General features: G+C 38.6%; 1 long non-coding RNA gene across 2 annotated transcripts in view; it reads right to left on the reverse strand.

The window, feature by feature from the left end:
• LOC309858984 overlaps positions 1-8,141 on the reverse strand; it is a 71,213-nt gene extending 63,072 nt beyond the window's left edge. For both annotated transcript variants that reach the window (XR_014308476.1, XR_014308477.1), the window contains exon 1: positions 8,021-8,141. This is a non-coding gene — a long non-coding RNA (uncharacterized lncRNA). The remainder of the gene's footprint in view (positions 1-8,020) is intronic.
• Positions 8,142-8,834: the final 693 nt, after the last annotated feature.

Below are 8,834 nucleotides of genomic sequence, written 5' to 3' on the forward strand. Positions count from 1 at the left end.
CAGCATTATTCCTCCCTGGGATAATTGCTATCCTATTTGCTACGTTCTTGCCCTTCTCCAAACATGGACTCAATCTAAACCAATTCCTCCCTTGTAAAAACCCTTTAATGTTCCTCCTTGTTTTTTTGTTTTTGTTTTGTTTTGTTTTAAGATTTTATTTATTTATTTGACAGACAGAGATCACAAGTAGGCAGAGAGGCAGGCAGAGAGAGAGGAGGAAGCAGGCTCCCCGCGGAGCAGAGAGCCTGATGTGGGGCTCCATCCCAGAACCCTGGGATCATGACCTGAGCCAAAGACAGAGGCTTAACCCACTGAGCTACCCAGGTGCCCCTCTTCCTTGTTTTAAGATAAACACCTAATGGCTCTTAAGACGTGTGTGATGTGTCCTCACCTATCTCTTATAAGTGAGTGAACCTCAGGGTGAACCTCCACCTCTCCCCTCAAGCCTCCTGTGTTCTAGCCATGCAGACATGTCTGCAGTTGACTGAGCAGGCTATACTACTAAGTGCCTCAGTGCCTTTGCATATGCTGTCAGTGAAATGTCCCATAGTGCTCATCTCCTTCAAGACTCAACCAAATATCTGTCTCATATAAAAATTCCTTGGTCCTGGAGCTAGTAGTTACACAGTATTACCCTAAGACCAAAGCAAGAAGGACACTGCACTTTGGAGGACCTCATACATCAGAAACACAAAAATAAATTTATGAAAGAACATATGGACACCTCTTTCTCTCAGGGTCTGGTGTTTAGCACCAGCAGAGCAAGACTTATAACCCTAAATATCTATTCCATGACTCGTGATTCAGACTCCACAGAAATACATCTTTATATCTCTAGCTGTACGTCCTTGAAACAAAAGGCAACTGCAGCTGGGCCACATAAATGTTTGTTGGTCAGGCCACTGCTGATGTGGGAGACAGACCCTGCTGTAGGGTGTGGGGAGAATTTGAGCAGTGATCGTGTTTAGGCAAGAGAAGGCCAACAATAATCATGCTTTTCAAATAGCATATGCGCAACAGATTCTTGCAACACAAACCATTATTCCCAGTAGAGCCAAATACCCATTTTCTTGTTTGTGTATGTGCTCAAATTTATGGTTCCAGAGCTGCTCAGGAATTAGCAAGGATCCACAACAGCTACACATGGCCACTGAGGAACATTCTGCAACCTTTAACAATTCACATTACTCTTACATTTGTATATAAATAGATGAACATGTGTGACTCATCAATCCAATGTGCTACTACATGGGCATTGGTAACTAGAATTGAGAATCATTTTATTTGTATAAAACATTTAACACACTTTAGGATGACCTAAAGGGTATCATGCTAAGTGAAATAAGTCAGACAGAAAAAGACAAACATCATAGGATTTCACTTTAAGTGGAATCTAAAAAAAAAAAAAAAAAAAAAAAAAAGCAGGGGTGCCTGGGTGACTCAGTGAGTTAAAGCCTCTCCTTCAGCTCAAGTCATGATCCCAGGGTCCTGGGATCAAGTCCCACGTTGGGCTCTCTGCTCAGCAGGGAACCTGCTTCCCCCTCTCTCTCTGCCTGCCTCTCTGCCTCCTTGTGATCTCTGTCAAATAAATAAATAAAATCTTTTTAAAAAATAAATTAAAAAAAATAAAAAAACAAAGCAAATGAATAAACAAACAGAACGCAGAATCAGACCTATTAATATAGAGAACGAACTGATGGTTTCTAGAGGGGAGGGAGATGGGGGGATGGGCAAAATAGATGAAGGGTGGTGGGAGACTCAGGCTTCCAGTTTTGGAAGGAATAAGCCATGGAAATAAAAAGTACAGCATGGGGAATATGGTCAATGAGATTGTAATAGCTTTGCATAATGACAGATGGTATAACTACTCTTGTGGTGAACATAGCATAACATGTAAAGTTGTTGAATAACTTCAGTTGTATAACTGAAACTAATGTAATATTATGTGTCAAATATGTTCAAAAATATATATATTCAATACAGTTTAAATATTCAAGAAATTGAATTATAAGTTTCAGCTTTAATTTTTTAAAAATTTTAATGTTTTACTTTGTATTTTATTTTAATAACTGAATATTTTATATAAAGAGAACTTTTAGAAAAAATATAAAAATAATTTAACTTTGGCACATTTGTTTTTATTTACAATTTGATGAAAATATGTTCAAATTTTATAAACTTTTGAGTAGGCATCTATTTAGATACTTAGGTTACTACTATTAATAGTATATGGGGTCACCTAGGTGGCTCAGTGGGTTAAAGCCTCTGCCTTTGGCACAGGTCCTGATCCCCGGGGTCCTGGGATCGAGCCCCACATTGGGCTCTCTGCTTGGCAGGGAGCCTGCTTCCTCCTCTCTCTCTCTGCCTGCCTCTCTGCCTACTTGTGATCTCTATCTGTCAAATAAATAAATAAAATCTTTAAAAAATAATATATAAATTATATGAAAATCTTGATTATAAAGTCATAATTAGTTATTTTAATAACACTAAGGTCAAAAAAATATATTTATGGGTAAATGAATTTTATTTATGAATTATGCTTATTGTTATTTTATTACTTACCCAAACCTTGCTAGCCCTTCAATGGGATACACTGACATGTCCATGAATATTTAAATTCAGTTGTCTTTGATATCGTACCAGCCCTTAGTAATAAAAAATGCACATACTTTCAATTTTGTCATTATAAGAATATCTTTGTGACATTTGATTTATAATGTTTAGATATTTGAACATATGGAATGTGGACCTTCATTTGTACCTCCTCCCAAGTCCTCCAAGCGTTAATAATGAGCCAGAGGCTCCCACAGCTACTGAATTTATGTCTCTTATGGAAGTACAACATTGTATTGTCATTATCTGTTCCCAATTTTTTTGTTAACCACTAACCGATGATCTCAAGGGCAGAGATTTCTTCAGCTTTGTAGCCCATGTGCCTAGGACAATTCCTCACACATAGTCGGAGTTAAGTAAATTGGCTGAATTAATACATAAATAAAACAGGCCCTCATTGTTTAAGAGCATGGATTTATCTAGCTTAATTGCCCAGATTTGCAATCCTGGCTCTGATACTGTCTTTTAACCCAGAATAGTTCCCTTAACCCCTCAGCCCTTGGTTTCCTCATCCATAAAATAGAAATCATAAGAGTGCCCTCCTCATACAGTTGTCACTAGGGTTGAAGGATTAAAAGTAATAAATAAGGTCATATTTACAAAGTTTAGAACTGTGGCTACACGTGAAGCAGTATTTACTAAATAAATCCCTAAATGAAATTCAAGAACACCTCTTTAAGTTACAGTCGACACCATCTCATTCATCACAACAACCCTATGAATCACATACAGTTATTATCCTCCCTTCACATTTGAAAGAGTTGAGGCTTCAAGGACTTTAGGGGGAAAAGTACCTGTGGGTAAACACAGTATTCTTTTTTTTTCTTTTTTAAGGTGTTATTTAGTTATTTGAGAGAGACAACAAGGGGGAGAGAGCATGAGCAGGGGAAGGGACCCAGGATCATGACACAAAGGCAGACTCTGAACTGACTGAGCCACACACACACCCCTACAGTACTTTTTTTTTTTTTTAATGCTAAATTTTATTTACTTTTTCTTAAATTGTCATAATGCCCTAAAAAGATTTCAAGGAAAAAAGTATTATGAATCTAAACAAAAAAGCAATAGACTTTTGGCAGGCAATAAATCAAAAAAATCAACTATTTTATTGCTAAATATGACTGAAAGCAATGAGCTCAAATAGAAGTCACTAGCCCTTAAAAATACAACATGCACCTAAATGACCTCAGATATTAAAGTATTTTGTGAGCACTATGGTATTTATTCTATGGTTACAGGAAGTGCATGAGTTTTTCCTGGTGAAAAAAAGAAATAAAATCATTTCTGGCAGGTTGTTTTTGGAGCTGAGACAATGGCTTTAATGCTCCTTTCAAGAATGAAATTAGAATTATCCTGGCATCATAGACATGTATTACTAAGTGACTTCATAGCATTTGAGGGGGTTCCCATGGTGTCTTATAGTACTGAGTTTATAAACTTTTCATGAGACATCCTCTCCCCTCAAGGGTTGTATAATCTCATAAGAAAACAAAATAGTCAGGCACCGGTTTTATAATATGTACCTGTTAACATGGCCAGAAATGGGAGAGATTTAAGTTCATTTCCCCCGGGAGTTTGCACAATGCTGCTTTTGCCCTCACAGGTTGAACTAGACAAGATAGTTGGAAAAACGTACAAGAAATACAGGCAGTGGTAGTGGAGGAATCATACATAGAAGAAGATGATAAGCCACTCGCCTTATTGATGCAAGAACGTACACAGAGGTCGATTTGGTCGAGATGGTGACATCATACTAGAAATGCCATTGATTCGTACTGAAATAGAGTGATAATTTACCAACAGAAAAGTTGAGGATGTATGCTAGAATTAGAAGTGTAGGGGCGCCTGGGTGGCTCAGTGGGTTAAAGCCTCTGCAGGTCGTGATCCCAGGGTCCTCAGATGGAGTCCAGCATCCGGCTCTCTGCTGAGCAGGGAGCCTGCTTCCCACCCCCGACCCCACCGCCTGCCTCTCTGCCTACTTGTGAGTCAAATAAATAAATAAATAATGACTAAATAATAAATAATTATTATTATAATGTTAGAAAGTTATTATTATAATAAAAATAATATTATTAAAAATGAATAAATAAATAGATAAAATCTTTAAAAAAAAAAAAAAAGAAAGAAGGGTCAGAGAGCCCCTCTGCTCCCCCCACCCCTGAAATCACAGTGCCTGAAATGGAATGTATTCTTCATACCTCGGCCGTTGCTTTTCTATTGGCTGAGCACACTTTATACTGTTTATATAGTCACTGCTCTACTGTTTAAGAGTTCATTTGTTGCATGTATTCAGCGTAGGTCCTGGATCACAGAGGATCAAGTGACGGCATGTATTTTTAAGGGAAGGTATTAAAAGAACAGAGAGAACGTAATAGAGCTCCCATATTGCCCTTCTTCCCAGCACACATGATGCTTACAATTATTGATTAACGTCGGAGATTCCCATGAGGTCAGGCTCCTTATCATTTCACTGCCACATTCCAACTGCTTGCCATGTAGTAGGTCCTTGATGAGTATTTGTTTATTGATAACAGACAATTCATTTGTCAATAAGGCAAGTGTGTTTTGTTTCTGTTCTGAGTGAAATGTTGTTGTTCTTGAGGGAAAAAGAAAAGCAGATTTATGGAAACATACAGAAAATGTCTGCCAGAATTCTAATATCACACTAGCAAGGCTTACTTAGACAATACACTGCTTTTCTTTTTTAATTTCCAAAATTTCCAAATTCCCAAACTTTTCTATGGGACAAGTCCACTTGAAGTAATATGACCAGCAAGAAAGGGATGGGTTGTAATTAGACAAGACGAGAAGAGGAAAACCCAACTGGCTGGCAGATTAAAGCAGCCCTCTGGACTTTTTTCCTTTCTTTCTTTCTTTCTTATTTTCTTTCTTTCTTTCTTTCTTATTCCATTTATTTATTTAAGAGAGCAAGAGCATGGGGGAGGGGCAGAGAGAGAGGAGAAGCAGACACCCCACTGTGCAGGGAGCCCATTGTAGGGCTCAATCCCAGAACCCCAGGATCATGACCTGAGCTGAAGGCAGATGCTTACCTGACTGAGCCACCCAGGCACCCTGGACCTTTTCCTTATGTACAAATTGGTGATTTTTTTTTTTGAGACTTTTCTGAGACAACAGTGATTTAAGAGTATCCCAAGGCACCCAATATTAAAGAACCAGAGGCAGAGCCCATATTCCATAACAATTCTGTTCACAAAGGGGGATGATTCTCCTGCACACCACATCATACCTCCCTGCCTCCACATATTCAGAAGAATAGCATAACACACTCTGGGCCTCCTTTAAAAAAAAAAAAAAAAAAAAGAGTCCTCAACTTCTTAGAGAAGACCAGCAAGATACAATTCTACAAGGCAGCAAATGCTGGGGCGGGGTGGGGGGGAGTGGAGGGTAGAAGTAGAAATGGTTCAGCAACGTTGGTGAATATTGTCTTTTAGAAATGAGATTTCTAGGAGAGAAAAAAAAGAAAAAGAAAGTTGTCTCAAGTTTAAATAATTAACCAGGGTATAAAAAAAAAAACTTGAAAAATCTTGCTAATGAACTCCCTACATCACTCTGCCTAAAAAAATCTCTTCAATCATTTTCTAGTTTATTGGGATGAAGATAGTCATCTTTTCTTGCACACTTTTAACTTGATTGAGTAAAGAACCTAACTCTTGTCTCTGCATAGTTTCAATTTTTAAATGGCTTTCTCAATCTGTGACCTGATGTTTTTAGATTTGTTATAATTCCCTTCAGGACCTTGTTAGTGGAAGCCTCTGGAAAAACGGACTTAGAGACCAAACACTTGCTCAGCCCAATATTTGTTTCAGAAGTAACTTCAAAAACTAATTTTAAAAGCCTACAAGTTTCACTCTGTGGTATAACATTTTGAAAACTCAGTTTTAGTATTTTATTTAGATCTTAAAAATGAACAGATAGACGAACTAAGAGATACTGAGCTCTGACCTTAGGACTTCATTATTGACAGCATACATGGTAATTAGATCATCTGGTCTTGTCAGTCTCCATGACGCCTATAGGCTGTGCAAGCCAAGTATGTAAAGTGTCAATGTGGAAAAAGACGATTTGGACATTTTATTAACAAAGCAACTGTAAGATTATCCTCTGCTGAAATTAACTCTGAGTGAATGCCTTTGTGGTGCACTAATGTCACCACAGCATTGTCTGCTGGCTCTCTGAACAAACAAGTCATCCATATGGAAAGATTTTGTTGGCAAGAGCGAAATTCGCATCTAGCAAAGTTTTTAAAAGCTGGTAGTAAGCACACTGAGCTCTGAATCTGGGTGGGCAAGCCGTATTGAATGCTCTGGCCTGGAAACCCTGCCCTGATAATCCCTGAGCTAAAAAAAAGATGCAGAACACAAAAGGCATCCCGACAGCGGGAACTGGCAACACTTTCCTTTTCTGTGACCAAACCAGAAGATTCGTCATTGCTGAACCATCTCCACTTCTTTCCCATCAGCATTTGCTGCCTTGTAGAATTATATCTCATTGGTCTTTTCTAAGAAGAAATTAGAACTCTTTTTTTTTTTTTTTAAAAAGACCCAGAATGCCATACTACTCTTCCAAATATGGGGGGCAGGAAGGTATGATGCTGGTTATGTGCCGGAGAAGCAACCCCCTTTACAAATATAATTGTGAAGTTGCCACCCTCTGGCATTTTCCAGGATGTGTGGGTAGAGGATGTGGGGGTGCAATACAGGTTTATTGTATAAAAATGATAAAATACAAATGACCCCACTGAGTGACTAAAACTTACCCATAATCTTACCACCCAAAGACCACTATTGTGACCTGTGGTCTTCCAGAGTGGGGAGGATAAATAGAAGATACTACAAACTGAGTCTTTATTCTTTTGTAATTTGCTTGTTTTGACTGTCAATCATTTACTAATACTCCCCCATGTCAATTAATGCATTTCTAAAAAATAGTATTTAATAGCAAAATAGTAGTTTAGCAGGAGGGTGAGCCAAATTCGTTTAATAAAGACCTTACAATTAGACATTTGATTGTTGTCAATAGACTCTTGACAGGCAGATTTGTGCTGATCATCTTGCACAACATGTACATAAATATTTGTACACTGCTTCGATGTTTTTTTCCTGGTGTGGATTTACAAAATATGGAAGAGGGTGCATATCTTCAACTCCTGGGGTATGGTTTCCTCTGAAAGGCTGATGTGGTATCATTCGGACAGTGAGGAGTGCTCTTCCACATGGGAATCACATTTACCATTGCTCAGGAACAATCAACCAAAAACGGGGTCTAATATTTTGATAAAAAAGCATCTAATAGTTTAATAAAGAGAATCCGCTTAGGAAAAAAATAACACAAGGCTTTTGCCTTCTTTTGAGGAAAACTTTAGCTTTCCAAAACCTCACAGACTCACCTTAGCAAACACAGCCAGTCCATTGGGCCAATACATTATGTACTTGAGTCTGATCATCGGTGGCAGCTGAAGGCGCCTTCGGGAAATGGGTTCCTCATCTTTAATTTCAAGAGCTTTCCCCTGTCCTAGGGGAAATGGGAGAGCATGATCATCCTTCCGCAAATGGAGTGTAAGGAATTCAGATCCATTCTCTCTCTTTCTACAGTGAAGTCTCAAGTCACAGACATGGCAACTTTGAACCATGGACCTTCCAGTTATGTCTTCTAGGCACAGAGTACAACTGCTTTCCTCTTCAGCACTTTTCCATGAATACACCCATGTTATCTCTCCTACATAATTTTCATAATCCTTTACAAACGATATACCTCCTACATGTACTCCTTTCTTGCCCTCTTTTACATTCCACACACATTTCCTTATTACACAGAATTCCTCCATCTATAGTTTAGTCTGTCTGAGTCCCCTCCTAGACGACCTGGCTCCTACTAAGAAAGGGCAAGAACTAGAGCACTGATGTTCTGGGAGTGACTTGGAGAATGGTAGGAAACACCTAAAAATGATTTAATATGCACAACACTGTGGGGAATTAATGGGCAGGAAGGATTTGACTTTTAATCCTCTTAAGGTTATTTTCTTAAGATTATTTATTTGAGAGTGACAGAAAGAGCATGAAATAAGGGAGGGACAGAGGAAGACAGAGAAGCAGACTCTCCCTTTGAGCAGGGAGCCTGATGCTGGGGCTGGATCCCAGGACCTGGGCCAAAGGCAAATGCTTAACTGACTGAGCCACCCAAGCATCTCTAGTCCTTTTTAA

Source organism: Mustela nivalis, assembly GCF_964662115.1.
Source record: "Mustela nivalis genome assembly, chromosome: 2".
NCBI lineage: Eukaryota > Metazoa > Chordata > Mammalia > Carnivora > Mustelidae > Mustela > Mustela nivalis.